Source organism: Stegodyphus dumicola, chromosome 1 (genome assembly GCF_044657685.1).
Source record: "Stegodyphus dumicola isolate Sdum_Otavi_A_Nest chromosome 1, ASM4465768v1".
Taxonomy (NCBI): Eukaryota; Metazoa; Arthropoda; class Arachnida; order Araneae; family Eresidae; genus Stegodyphus; species Stegodyphus dumicola.
In genome coordinates this window covers 43482256-43497538 of record NC_140768.1, presented here as the reverse complement: position 1 = coordinate 43497538, position 15283 = coordinate 43482256, and positions in this window count along the sequence as shown.

Sequence of the window (15283 nt, the reverse complement as noted above, 5' to 3'; positions counted from 1 at the left end):
AGAGGGAGTTACCATAGAAAAAATCTGTTGTGTACACCACATGAATTCCTTGTACGGAATATTAAATTATACGCATTTTTCTTGCATTTTGTTTAAACTTATTGGACTTAACTAAATCTACTTCGCCGACAGCGCATAAACCACAATAGAATAAATGCATTCTCTAAAATTCACTACATTTGTTTACAATAGCGACACTCTGACGCTAGGTTCACTTAACAGTATTATATTTCATTCATATTATAACTGAAAATGCACAAAATTTATATCATTTAAAGAATTATCTAATCGTTGCCACATGTTGCCAATAAAGCTAGAACGATGTATAAAAGAAATTAAGCAAACAAAACAAAAAAGAAACAGTTTTTCACAGACGATTGAGCATTTCTCATTCAATTTATTCAGTTCTCACTTCGCGACAAGGCAAAAATGCATAAAAACTCAAAATATCTGTATTAAAAATTACTAATTATTAAAAATTAAATTACTAACTATTAAAAATTAAATTATTAAAAATCAAGTAAATCTTAAACCCTTATTTCCCCGAAAAAATTTCAGAAAGGATTAAGCATGACTTAATTCGCAATAATAAATGAATGCGTTATCTTTGTTGTTGCGAAGCTACGTTTCTCTAGATTGGCAACAAATCCACTACTCTGCTGTTTCAAATGTAAATAAGCAATGGCCGCCATCCAAAAAATTATTAGGCTTAGCGGCACTTTTAAATTGTTGATAATTCTAAAAATATTGCTTACAGATTTAATAATGGCATAAAAACCTTAACCGGAAGATAAGAATAACATAATTCAAGCATTTTTAAAGCAAAAAATGTACAATTTACAAACAAATAAGAGTAAAGAAACTGAGATCACTGAGCCGGCTAACAGACTGGATGTATTTATAAATATATTTATATACATTTGGCTGGGCCGATTGCAACGAAAATAGGAGGTGCACATCTACATGTTATAGTAGTCCCATATAAAAAATTTCAACGTTCTGAGGCTACTCGTTTTTGAGTTATGTACGTACGTACGTACGTACATACGTTCGTACAGACCCCGCGAAAAATTCTCTTGATAATTCATTTTAAAACAGTTTTATGAATTTTTTGGAGGAAAAGGGTCTTGTATTCTGTCCTTACGTACAGATATCACGCAAAAACATCGTTAAATTGCATTCAAAAGCGGTCAAAATGGATATTTTCGTTGAAATATGCAGCCTGAAACTTTTCGCGATTACAATACTTCCTTTTTACCTCGTACAAGGAAGTAAACAGGCTGTTAGTACGAATGAAAAATGCTCTGCATCCGGGAACAACAACAACAAAAAAGCTGTAAATTTAGACGAATTTCGTATTTCCTTAAATATCGAGAAATATAATATTGAAAGGAAAAGGTTAAAGGTCCTCCCTCGACAATGGATCTTTAACGAAATGTGAATTACTTTCATTGCTATAAAATAGAATGAAACTCTCCGTATTGTTTTCAATGCATTTATCATCCTAAAACACCCTTTTAAAGAAAGTATATTATGGGAGAATTGTGTAGGATATTGATTAACATTTGGTCACATGTAATTTATACTGCTTTTAAGAACTAAATCTTCTTTGACAGTTTCTTATTTTACTTCATTGCAGTGGATTTACCAAAAGGATTCTCGAGGATTAGAGATTGCGAAAAGTTCCTGTTTGCTCTGCTCACGATCAATAGAACTAACCGAAAACAAACATACCTCCTGAAAAATCCAGTATCGTCTTAAACCTACGTATTCCAACTCTTATTTTAAAGAAGAGAGCAGAAAAGAAACAGAGTTTCCCAGGTGATAGATAAAGTTATTTGAAAATGACTAGCGACAGATAGAGTTTCAAAGAAAATATTTTAATATTATGAAAATTTCCGTTACAAAGCCATAGTTGATAATTAACGTTACTGACTTTTTCTAATTATGTATGCTTTATAAAATTTCTGATAATTTATTTACATTATTTCTGAATCTTATGTTCTTAGAGGTTAACCTTTAGCTGAGGATGGGGTCCTCCACGAAGGCATCCCTCCCCTTAGGCAGATAGCCCTGATGTGCTTTGCCATATTTAAAATAATAAGCTGAGGATGTAAAATAAGCTGGGGCGATTATTGACTACGATATTCTTTGTTAGTGTCAAAATAAGTTAGCTATTTTATTGATTATTGTCTTTATAAAAGTCGCCAAATAAATATTTAAAAAAATTATAATCTGAAAATTTCCGACTATAATCTAGCAACTCGAAAAATTTACCATTAAATTTTCAGAAAATTAAAAGTATATTTAAATAATTTTAAAATATAAAATTTTTAGGATTAAAAAAACTTTAATCTAGTTTCTGAATGAAACCTTTTAGACTCAAATCAAAAATTAAGTACCTTGGAAATTGGGATACGTTCAAAAAATTGGAAAATATAATTCTGTTTACTATTAAGATGTTTTAACATACTTTATTCGCTTTTTCTTATAATCAGTATTCTAGTATTAATATTTCACAGTACCATAAAGGATAGACGAATGAGATACTTTATTTGGTTTGTACTCAATACATAAAAGGCGACTTTGCAATTTCTTGCAATCTATAAGCATTTATGACCAAAATTTGTTTATGATCAGAAATTTTTTATGATCGAAATTATTTTTGGTTTTAAATTTGCACCGAAATATTCTACATAAATTTTCACCAGTGCAAAAGTATTGTGCTTCAACAGAAAAAAATCGATTTTTTTTCATTATTTTCTTTCAATTCAGAAAATTTTTCATGTTCCTAATCGTTTAATAACTGCATGCATTAATTTATCTTCAGTGTTTTGGAATTTATTTTCGCAGTTACCATATCTCTAACAAAAAATATTATAAATGAGTTGTTTAAAATAGCAAAACCAAAAATGAGATAACCAAGAAATTATGATATTGTTTCATAGCATATTATTGCCACGTAGATAACTGCGCATTTAATTGTAAAAGAAAAGACTTAATTATTCAAGACATGACTGTGCAGTTATTTGCAAGGATCACTCCTACAGAAGTGTTTACAAAAAATGCTTTCCTCAAGCGATAATGCTTGCTATATTACTTGGACTCGAAACAAACTGAAAGCAGTAATCCTCTCGAAAAGGTGTCCTTCATTGTGTTTGAAAAATATTAATGATACATCAAGTCCATACATACACACACGCACACATACGAGAAAAATTCAACAACAGAACTATTTACAGTTATTAATAAAAAAAGCTGAATAGTCAGCATCTAGTGTTGCTTTATACTGTATGCTTTTCGAATATAAATTAGTTCTCTTTTCTAATTTTACTAATCACCTCTCACGATTACAAAATACTCGATTTTTTGCTTTAAAAAGGATTGAATTATGTTGTTTTTATCTTCTGATTAAGGTTTTTATGTCTTTAGTAAATCTGCATGCAATATTTTTTAGAGTTCTCAACAATTTAAAATTTGTTTAAGCTCTCGCGATTATATAAAATCAGCAACGAGATCAGCTCTGCATGCAATATTTTTAGAGTTCTCAACAATTTAAAATTTGTTTAAGCTCTCACGATTATATAAAATACTCGATTTTTTTCTTTAAAAAGGATTGAATTATGTTGCTTTTATCTTCCGATTAAGGTTTTTATGCCTTTAGTAAATCTGCATGCAATATTTTTAGAGTTATCAACAATTTAAAATTTATTTAAGGGCGGCTAAGCCTAATTATTTTTGCGATGGCGGCCGTGTTTATTTGCATTTGAAACTTGGCAGAATAACAGATTTGTGTCCAATCTAGAGAAACTAAGCTTCGCAACAACAAAGATAACGCCTTCCTTTATTATTGCCAATTAAATCATGCTTAATCCATTCTGGAATTTATTGGAGGAAATAAGTGTTTAAGATTTACTTCGTAATTTTTAATATAGATATTTTGAATTTTGATGTATTTTTGCCTTGTCGTGAAGTGAGAACTGAAGAAATGGAATGAGAAATACTCAATCGTCTGTGAAAAACCGTTTTTTGTTTTTTTTTGTTTTGTTTGCTTGATTTCTTTTATACATCGTTCTAGATTTATTACAGTATCTGAATAGAACATGTGGCAACGATTAGATAATTTTTAAGATGATGTAAAGTTTGTGCATTCCGAGTTTAAAAATGAATGAAATATAACGTTGTTAAGTGAACCTAGGGCCAGTGTGTCGCTATGGTAAACAAATGTAGTGAATTTTAAAGAGTACATTTATTTTATTGTGGTTCATGCGCTATCAACGAAGTAGATTTAATTCAATCCAATAAAGTTTAAATGAAATGCAATAAAAATGCGTATAAGTTAATAAAATGTGTATATTCCGTACAAAGAAATCATGTGGTGTACGCATCAGATTTTTTTCTTTCGTGTGATGGTATAAATGTTATTGCTTATTCCCTTTTTTAGGGAAGTTTTAATCTTTTTCCTGAAACAATAGAATCGAAAAAGGTACGCTACCGTTCCGATGTTCAGCAATTAATTTCAAAAGACAGGTTATGCTAATTAACTTCTAAAACTCTTCATTTCGGGCGACAAAGTGAAAAGGCAACTCTCCAGGAAATTAAGTGAGGAAAAATTATTCTAATGCTGCAGTGACAAAAGAAAAATAATTATCATAAATCACTTTTTACTCGTGGAACCGCATTTGACAACTACTTTTCAGATTTCTCGTACGTACCGCGTTTTGATTTGTTTCTCTAATGAACCTGCATGCAACAGGAAGTAAAAAGTAAACGCTTGCAGCGGACAGTAGGGAGGAGCTTTACCGGCGCATTTTTTGCTACGTAAATGGAGAATGAAATGTCAAGTCGCTACATGAATCGCCATTTTTGCATTGTCCTCTTCAGTTATTCTGAGACTGAAGAATACACAGGCATTTTTAAAATATTTACTTTCTGAAGGAAAGGAAAACATTTTTAATAATAATAAAAAAATAATTCAAAAATAAAAATAACCAAAAATTCTGAAAGGTTTCAGATTTTAAATGAGATACATTCCGCTGACCTCATAGATCACGTGATTTATGTATACCTTTCGTAAATAGTGCAGATGACCTCAGAGATCACGTGACTTATGTACAGCTAATGCAAACAAGCAAGGTCATTCTTCCTCTTCTTTTCTTGCGGAATGTATCTCATTACATCCAAAGGGGTGTTTTTTTAACGTTTTGTGTGATACCTTTATTTATTAAATACTATCATGTTCTTCCTACTTAAAACATAAAATGCAATTCAACAGCAATATCCCAAAATAATTTTTAAATGAGCATATCTTTATAATTTCTGATAGAGTCTCGCGCACTGGAGATATTTTTTTTTTTTTTTTTTCCCGTACAGTGTTGCCATTGATCGCTTTGAAATCGTTTAGTTTGTTAATCAAAAAAAAATTCGTTGAAGTTTTACAAAATATGAAATCTATAATAAAACAAATTTCAAATTCAAATTAGGACTTACACGTGTCCATATTCTATGGAAGATTACATTATTCAAATTTTGATGGCTCTAGGTACCGTTGTTTTATCACAATGCGAGAAACATACATACATTCATACAGATTCTTCATTATTTAAATTCTTTAAATATAATAGAGGGCGATAATATTTAGTGGCAACAATTAGAAAAGTGAAACAACGCTTATCGAGAATCGACGCAAAATGCCAAAAATAATTAATTGCCCTTCTTTGCAAATTACCCCGTTGGACTAATAAATAACAATTTAATAATAATTGAATAAATAATAATTTAATAAGTAATTAATAAAATTTTAATAACAGTTAATTAAATTCTTAATAATTGACGGGCCCACCAGCGGCCGAGCGGTAAAGTCGCTGAACACTGGTAGTTCGACCCGAGGTTCTAATCCCGCGAACGGGTGGCTGCATGGGCGTTTTCGTGGTTTTCCTCATGTGTAACGTGTATACGAGCCAGTTTCCCTTAGAAAGTCCTCCACGAAGGCACCCCTCCCCTTAGGCAGATATGAGCAATATGAGTTAGGTTTTCTCAGAAAGTCCTCAATGAATGTATCAGTACTTTTGACCTGATAGTCTAATGTGTTTTGCCATATTAAAGCAATCTAATCTAACTGATATCATATATAATCGATCTTCGATGTGCTGAAGTTAAAGTTAGCAGGCGAAAAACGGTAAGTTCTAGGTTGAGGAACATAACATATGGTGGCGTCAGAAACATATTTTCTGGATTAAAATGACCTTCGAATGATAACAACAAATTATTTTTGAATATATAATAAATTAAATGTATTCTAAATAATATATATCAGATATATTATTAAAAATGAAACAGATGTTTAAATTGTTTGTAAGTGCATTTAGTGCTTTCAAATGCTTTCATTTAAAGTGTTCTATGTGTATCTACACTCTAAAAGACAAATTAAAAATACTACATAATTTTGAATGGTTAAAGTTGAAAACATTATGTCAGGCTACAAGAAAAATAAATATTTTTTTTTTTTTTGTTTAATGCAATGGCAATATCTGCCTTGTCGTATGAACGATAAATGCATGGTGGCGTAATTGTCATGGCAGACAGAACATTTAGACAGGGGGAAAAAAAAAAAAAAAAAAAAAAAAAAACCATTTTAAACTCTTAACATCTGCATTTTAAAGTTACTAAAAATTCGAGTTTGAGATAACACTATTTTAGGCAAATTACTTCCAAAGAAAGGTTTAGAGCTGTACGTAATCCTTAAACAGTAAATTCGAATATATTTTACATAGTCAGATATAAATTATTTCGTGCATTAATGGTTAAAGATTATTTTGAAAATATTACAAATTTTATGATGGAATTATAATTGAGAAAATTTCTTTTAAAATTTTCTTCGATTATCATATACATTCTGAAGAAAAGGATAGGGGTAAGAAACGTGGTTACGATAGCAAAGAAGAAACCATAAATCAATTTGAAAATTATTCTGAAAGTTAAAAAATGATTTCTTTTTATCTCGGTAACACTAATTTTTCCTTCTTGTGCAAGTAAGGAATTACTGCAGTCACGAAATATTTCAAGTATCGTATTGAACAAAAATATCCATTTTGACCGCTTTCGAATCAATTTGCACTTTTTTTTTTTTTTTTTTTGTGACATCTGTACATATGGAATGGATAGAATAAAGGACCGAGATTTAAAATGGATTTAGAAGGGATTTTTCATGACGTATAGACTCAAACACGATTAGCCGTAGAACGCTTTGCGTTTATCATACAGACCATACGTACATATACATCATACGTATATATATTCCACTCTCTTACCCAGTTCAGTAAGCTCTGTGTTTTTATTCTTGTATGTTGGTAAATTGTGCAATTTTTGCTTTAAAAGTGACTGGATTATGTTGTTCTTATGTTCCGGTTAAGGTTTTTATGTTTTTATGTTTTTAGTTAATATGCATGCAGTAGTTGTAAAATTATCAACAATTTAAAAGTGTAAGTAGCAGCTAGAGCTAATGTGATGGCTGTTTGCTTACATTTGAAATTTTAAGAAGTATAGTGAATTAAGTCAGTTGTTGCGCCAACATGAGTGCCTTTTCGCCCAGTGGCGCCAAAAGCGAAAGTTTTTCTGTACGGAAAATTTTGTATTGTTTTATTTGTTGGCCAAATTGCTTTTTTTTTTTTTCCTTACAAACTCCAATTTTAATTACAAGAATTGTTTTTTACTTGTTTTTAACTGTTTTTGCTGTTGTAGGTCTTTCTTTATTTTGCAATTGTTAATGAAGATGTTTTGTTTTGAGTTTTTATGTATTTTTGCCTTCCCGCGAAGGAAGAAATGAATTGATTGAATGTGAAATGCATCGTTAATGAAATTCGAGGAAATAAATTTAAAATATGTGTATATTTAAACAGGCCGTTCAAAGGAAGTCATATGGTATCCACATCAGATTTTTTATTTTAGCAACAGAAAAAGTTCCCATCAGAGGAATGTCTTTAGAGAAATCTTTTACCAAATTTTGAACCATTATATTACCTTACATTACGTTTCGCAACTGTGTATTTTTAATTCAGCTATTTAGAAGTTCTGTCATTGAAGAAACTTAGATTGCACTGCGCCTTGTAAACAGCCAGTTCTTGAAATTGCCATTAGGCAAAGCGTAAGATATTAGTTGTCCTTTCGCTTTAATCGGTTTTTAATTGCTAAACATCAGAAAACAGTAAACGACGTATTCCTTAAATATTGTATTGTTGAATTCTATATGCAGCTGATGTAATTGAAAATTAATTTAATTAGTAACACAGAAGACGAAAATATTTACGAACATTTGCAGAATTATTTTAAATGCTCCTAGCGCTATAGGTATTTCAGCACAAAATCATTTCGTATTTTTAATAGTCTATGTAATTGTCGTAGACTAAGATGCATTTAATTTTCAGTATTCTTAAATTATTATTGGGCAATATTTGCGGAGCTATTGTAATTAATAAAAGATGTTGCTGCCACCGTATATTGAGCACATTGATACAGAATAGTTTCGTTTTTTGCAGATTTTTTGGTTTCTAGCTGAAAATATGTGAATTTTTGTGAAAACAAAAAATGAAAATAAACATTGGGAAGCAATTCAGTTCTTAATTATTCCCTTTAGCATGCATTATTTTCATAGTTTATTCTCAGGAAATGAAGTGGAGCTGCCAAAACTATTTGAATATTCATTATCAGATTAAGAGAAAACTGCGAGTTGTGAAAATTTTTACTGATAAATTTTAGCACCTTTGTCTTTCTCTCTTCTCAGCTCTTCACCAAAATAATATTGTTGCGTGCGTACGGATTCTTAATATATTGAATGCACACAGGACCAATGATAGGTTAATAAGATTAATTTTTATATAAAAAAAAAAATTAAAAAAAAAAAAAAAACCACTTCAAAGTTCTGGCATTTTTCACAGAAATAGTCGCACAAGTATTGTTCATAGTACCACATAGTACAATCAGTAGTTACACTTCAAACTACTAAGAAAGTTAAACACAACGCAGTGCTAAAGCAAACCCGGAGGTATCTCAATTCACACGGAACTAACAACTCGCAAAAACACTAACTACGGAACTGAGAGCAGATGCTTTCTCTTCAGCCTTAAATAGTTTTCAACGGGGCGCCGAGATATTTCCAGTACTTTCTGCTTCTCGAAATTACAGAAAATTAATAAGAGGGTGGCATTACAGTTACAGCTAACATAGGGGTCAATCACATTTATTCAATTTCATTACATATTACGGTGATACAGGGACCGGATCAAAATGTCGCCAAATGCTCCTTATGCTTGGCGACTTTTATCGATTTCTCGCCAAAATTGGTGACAAAATAAGTCGTCTAAACCGTTGTCAGTTTGGCGATATCTCACCAAATTAACGAGATACCCACTTATTTAATGTTGAATGGACTTGCCCCTGTAGCTTCTCTCTTAATCGTTTTCGCGTTACATTACGTAGCAAAATACAACAATTGCACATATAATTGCATTAAAATCATTTATCTAAGTACAAAATTTGTAACAATGCTATTCTATTAACAGTCAAAACATTACACTACTTAAATAAAATTTTTCTAAATTAAAAAAAAAAAAAAAAAGTTTGCAAAACTGTATCCCTCTATAAAAATAAATTAAACCTATAACATTTGACAATTAATTTTCTAAATTCAACAATGAATTAAAATAAAAAAATTGGAGCACAGTAAATATTACGTACTATCAAAATAAAGGACAAAAATTTACTTGCTGAAATCAAAAGTGTTGTTATCACTTATAAGAAATAAATTTTTATCATTTTTGCTCACCGCCCGATTGAGTGACTTAATATGAATCTAAAATAAAAATCCTACTAGTAGTTCAATAGTTTGCAGTTACAATTTTTAATACAACTGCAATTGTCTTATTTTCATAGTTATGATTCCTAAAAATCTTTATTACATTTACAGTTACAAAATGAACGCAGTTAAAATATTTATATCTTTAATGAAAACTTTGCAGATAATGAGAGAAACCTAGAGAAACAGATTTTGCAATACCAATGAATGCATTTTTATGACCATTGAGAAATTCTTTACAAAAATAAGGAGAAATAAGTCAATTACAGAGTCGATTTTTCAAGTGTTCTTCGCGATTTCTCGGCAAATGGATTTCTTGGAATATTATATTTTTAATCAATGATCCGAGTATTTCCAAGCTTTCGAAATGATTTAAATTATTTTAGTTCTGGCCTGTGACCTAAATTGAGAATTGCATAAAACAGCGAATTTCGGCCATACGGTCATTAATTTCGTGTAAGTTTAAAAAATTATTGCCTTTTATAAATAGTTTTCAAAATTTACCAGAATAACAATCAAAATAAATGAAAAAAATGCACTTAAAACTTATTTTTCTAATGTAATCTGCATTATACTTTCTACAAAATAACGCTTACACAATTAGTTTTTCATCCGACAGTTGCAATTATTAAATTCTTTATTTCCTGTCTTTAAAAGAATGCTTTCTTCTGAGCCATGCTTTATTTTGGTTAATTATTTTGAAATTTGTTTTGTGTTAAATATTTAACTTTCAAGATACATTTTTCAACTTTTAACACTATAATGTTAATAAAATATATAAAAATATTTTGAATAAATTTTTTAAAAAAAATTCTATGTAATGGAAGAATTTTAATGAAAAATGCAGTAAATTTCAAACGAATATGCACATCTTTAATCTTCCAATAGTCATAAAATCAGGATTAGTAAGCAAATACCATCATATTTGTATCAAGCGTTAGTTCATCTTTTATTAATTAGTAAATGCAGAGGCATGCAATGAAAATCCAGCATTTTGTTTAGAAATATTTCTTACTTAATAAAACGGTATAATAAGAGGACAAAAGGTCGGAAAACAAGCTAGAATCATAGTATTCTCTTAAATATTTTCTGAGGAAAAGTTCCAGGATTTTCAGAGATTCTTTTATGTGTGCTATCATTGCATCTTTCAGAAAACAAATAAAAAATAAAAGAGATGAAAATTTAATAATAATAATAAATTATTTAATGCTTTTTTAAAATTAATACAGTGTTTTGGGGGAAAAAAAGTGTTTCATTGGATACAAAATTTTTGTAGCCTACTTAATTATATTTTGAGAGATTTAAATTAGTAATTTTACGTTAATAAAACTGTTTAATATTTAACAATGGAGAACATAATTTTTTTAAAAAAACAATTTAGGAGGAGAAGAAATTTTATTAATTTTAAAAGCAGATTATAAAAATAAAATTTGCTGGAACTACTAGTCAATTCAAAAAATTAAAAATAAAGTGATATTTGTAAATAATTATTTTTGAATTATTGCCATTAATTGCACGTTATTAATTCAAAATTTATTTCTAAGATGCATTGTAAATTACCATCTTCCTATGCTCAAGATTTTATTGTTTCTGTTTGGTAGTGAAACATTTTGAGAAATTTAATTTCTACCATCTGTGACTAAAAATAACTCCTTCGAGAATGCAAATTTTAGAATTATATTTAAAATTATAAAAAAGTAATAAAAAATAAATCTGTATAATTTTATTTGAAGGTTTGTTTCCCTTTATGAATGAAGAAATGCAAAATTTAAACAACATTGGATGTTTTCAGTATAACACTCTCAGTGATTACTCGTATAACACTCTCCGATTTTAGGAAATTTGAAACACGTGTTCAACAATGGCGCTCAAAGACTTCTCAGTTTCTTTCATCCCAGTATGGGCGTTTGATGGAGAATATGACGTCATACTCAATTTTCCTCTCTTATTTTTTGTTCCCGAATCCTGGTCTAACAAATGAACGTGAGTGACAAATGAACCCATTAACATAAGTTCTCCCTCTTCGCTTGTCCTGACGTTGCTAACATCATTAACATCTCTGCTATTTATCGGCAAGCACGTCCAGCCTCTATAAGGGGGTAATAGGCCCATTTGAAAAATAACAGTGATCACAGCAATCAACTCTTTTTTTTTTTTTTTTTGATATTATATTCCTTTATTCCTTGGCTTTAGGTGAAGCACCTTTGGTAATGGGAAGAAAGAAAAGCCGTTTACACTGATTATGCGTATTAATAGTTATTGACAAGAAGGATTTTAGTATATAAAAACAATAGTAGTAAGGTCGCTATCATAATTAGTGATTAAGCTACGAAGGATAAATATCACTGAACTGGTTTAAGAAAGTTTTTTTGCTTAAAGACTTACTTATAATCTTCAATCTCACAGCCATAACTTTTTTTTTTTTTTAATTTATAAAACATTATTAAGTAGGAACTAAAAATTAAGTATTTTTAACGTATTTTATTATACGAGGCCTAATATTGTTTCTTTTTTTTTAACCATAATCATTCCCGACATGCTCTTAGAAAGAATATTTTAAAGTAATCACTTCACAATCAAATTATATATCGAGAAAACCCCGAGGAAACAGACAGCGTGTTTGTAACATAACTCTGAAGTTGCCAATTCTGAACAATCATATCTATTCTCCAGCCCACCAGCGGCCGAGCGGTAAAGTCGCTGAACACTGGTAGTTCGGTCCGAGGTTCGAGTCCCGCTAACGGGCTGGCTGCATGGGCGTTTTTGTGGTTTTCCCCATGTGTAACGTGTATACGAGCCAGTTTCCCTTAGAAAGTCCTCCACGAAGGCATCCCTCCTCTTAGGCAGATAGCCCTCGAGGCTTTGCCATAATTACACACACACACACACACATATCTATTCTCCCTTTCATGGGCATTGACTGAAAACACTAGGAAAGTAAAAGTTATTAATTAATTGCTTTTGAAAAGTTTCCTAAATTTTAGAAAAACCGAATTACAAGTTTTACCTTGACAGAAAGGAATAATTTTGAGGAAAAGGGCTAATTTAATGAGCTATGTTAGAAGTGAAGAGAAGCGAACATCATCAAAATTAAAAGCAAGTTTAGTTCTTTCTTCAGTTTTCTCTCTCCTTTCTTTAATAACAGAATTTAATTTAAGAATATTAACTATTAAATCGAATGCAAGCTAAGGAAATTTAACAGTTTGCTTTTGTTCTAACAATCTGCTATAAATTTATCAAAACTGATCTAATTACTATAGTGTTAAGTAGATCAAAGTTTGATTAGATTAAATCTTGTTCAAAGATATAAGTATTTAAGCAATTTGATGATTGCTTAAACACTCAAGTTTGAAAATTAGTTTTTTTTAATTATTACCCTACATGTATATGCAACTTGAATGGTAAGTATAATTTCCTAAATTAAATATTGTAGCATCTCTATTATCTAAAACAGAGTTTCTTAAACTGTGGGCCGCGAGATCTGCAGCAGGGGATCGCTGAAAACTTTAACAATTTTGATATTTTTTTAACTTACTTTCATAATTTTACAAATTACCAAGTACTATTACATAATGCATGTGAAAATTAGATAAAGATAATACAGTACAGACAAAGGGAAAATGAAAATGTTTTGACGCATTTTTTTTGCAATAGAAACGTTAATTTTATTTTAAAAATTAAATTTAATGACCTAAAACTGCCCGAATGTTTTACTTCCATAGTGTAGTAATCACATTACAATTGAAAAAAATTAACAGTTTCTCTCATGCATGTGTCGGATTGGCGCAATGCTTATGGGGGGTCTCCCAAAATTTTCGTAAATATTATGGGGTCTCCACACCAAAAGATTTAAGAAACCCTGATCTAAAGTACTAAATGGTATCGTAATAACCTTGAATAAAGGAAAACTCGGTTAACAGAGATTAACTTTCGAATCATATCAGTTTTTATTTCGGCAAGATTTTCTGAGATGGTTTATTTAAAATTATCTAAATAAGTGCACAACTATTACTATTTTAACAAACACATTTATTGGTGTATAAAATTTGTTTTCTTCCCTTGACAAATAGTTCATGGAAGACTTTATTCACGATAAAAATATTTATGCAAAAAGCTGGAATAAACAAACTCTACCAAAATTTAAGCAAAATGTGAAATTTTGTTATATAACTCTCATGCATTTTTATGACATTTGTTTTTGGAAAAATTACGTTAACTTTTTGGGGTAGGCCAAAAACTTTCTCAACGACAGCTTGATCATGTCAGGTTTTAATTAACAGAAAATCCACAAGAGAAGCATTGTTTTTCCAAAATCCACGTCAGAAGCATTATGCCACATTTAAAGCAACATCAGTGCTTGAAATATTAAAAAGCTTTGACTTCATTCAGCGCATGTTAATGGCTGAGTGACAAAATTGCTGAATGATGGTAGTTCGATTCGGGTCTACACATTAGGGTTGTCTAGACCGAAGTTTTGAAGGTTTTTCTTGCACGTAGTATATATATATATGAAACTTTTGCCTTAGAACGTTTTTACAAATCCATCACTTCCTTTAGGCAGAGAGCTCTCATTTGCTTCACCATAATCAAAATAAACCATATCCAATACTCCAGCACGATTAAATTTTGCATTTTTTATTCATCATCCTTTTCATCATGATAGTAATTTTTCTCACGGGATATATAAAATGAAAGATTTCTTCGTCAGTTAGAATTTTAAAATTTAATTTTCTGTTTACTACATTTAACGATTTCGAAGCGTTATGCTTCAGTCTTCTGAAACATATTTAAGAGTTAATTGTCATTTAGCATTGCTTTCATCTTTAACCATAACCAAACCAACCGCAAGTTTTACCGAAATGCACACCAGAAAGGTTCTTTAAATGACCGGATATTGGGTTACAGCCGAAAACGTCGCGGCAAAAACATCGCAGACGAAAACATCGCGGAGAAAACAAAGCAAGGCGAAAACGTCGTGCTTCAAAACATCGTGGGAGAAAACATCGTAAAGAGAAAACATCGCAGTTCTAAATCATCGTGGTACAAAACATCGTCGTCGAAAATAAAGCGGTTCAAAAACTTCGCAGTTTAAAAACATCGTCGTCGAAAATATCGTGGTAAAAATAAAGTATCTACAAATCATCGCATGACGATAACATCGCAGACATGCTTTTTACAGACATGCGTTAATAACTGTAAATGGATATTCCCATAATGATTTGTGAGCGCAAGATGGAAAGAAGGATAGTTTTTACTTTCATATTTTTATTAATTAATAAATATTTGCTGAGAAAATAAAAAGGAAACTTAAGCATAGAAAATTAATGCAACTTATAGCACTTGATATAATTTTAAACCGACATAGTTACCTAACAAAGGCGCCATTAATAAATCATTTTTTATAAAGTTTTTGCTTTTAATATTTCATGGAAA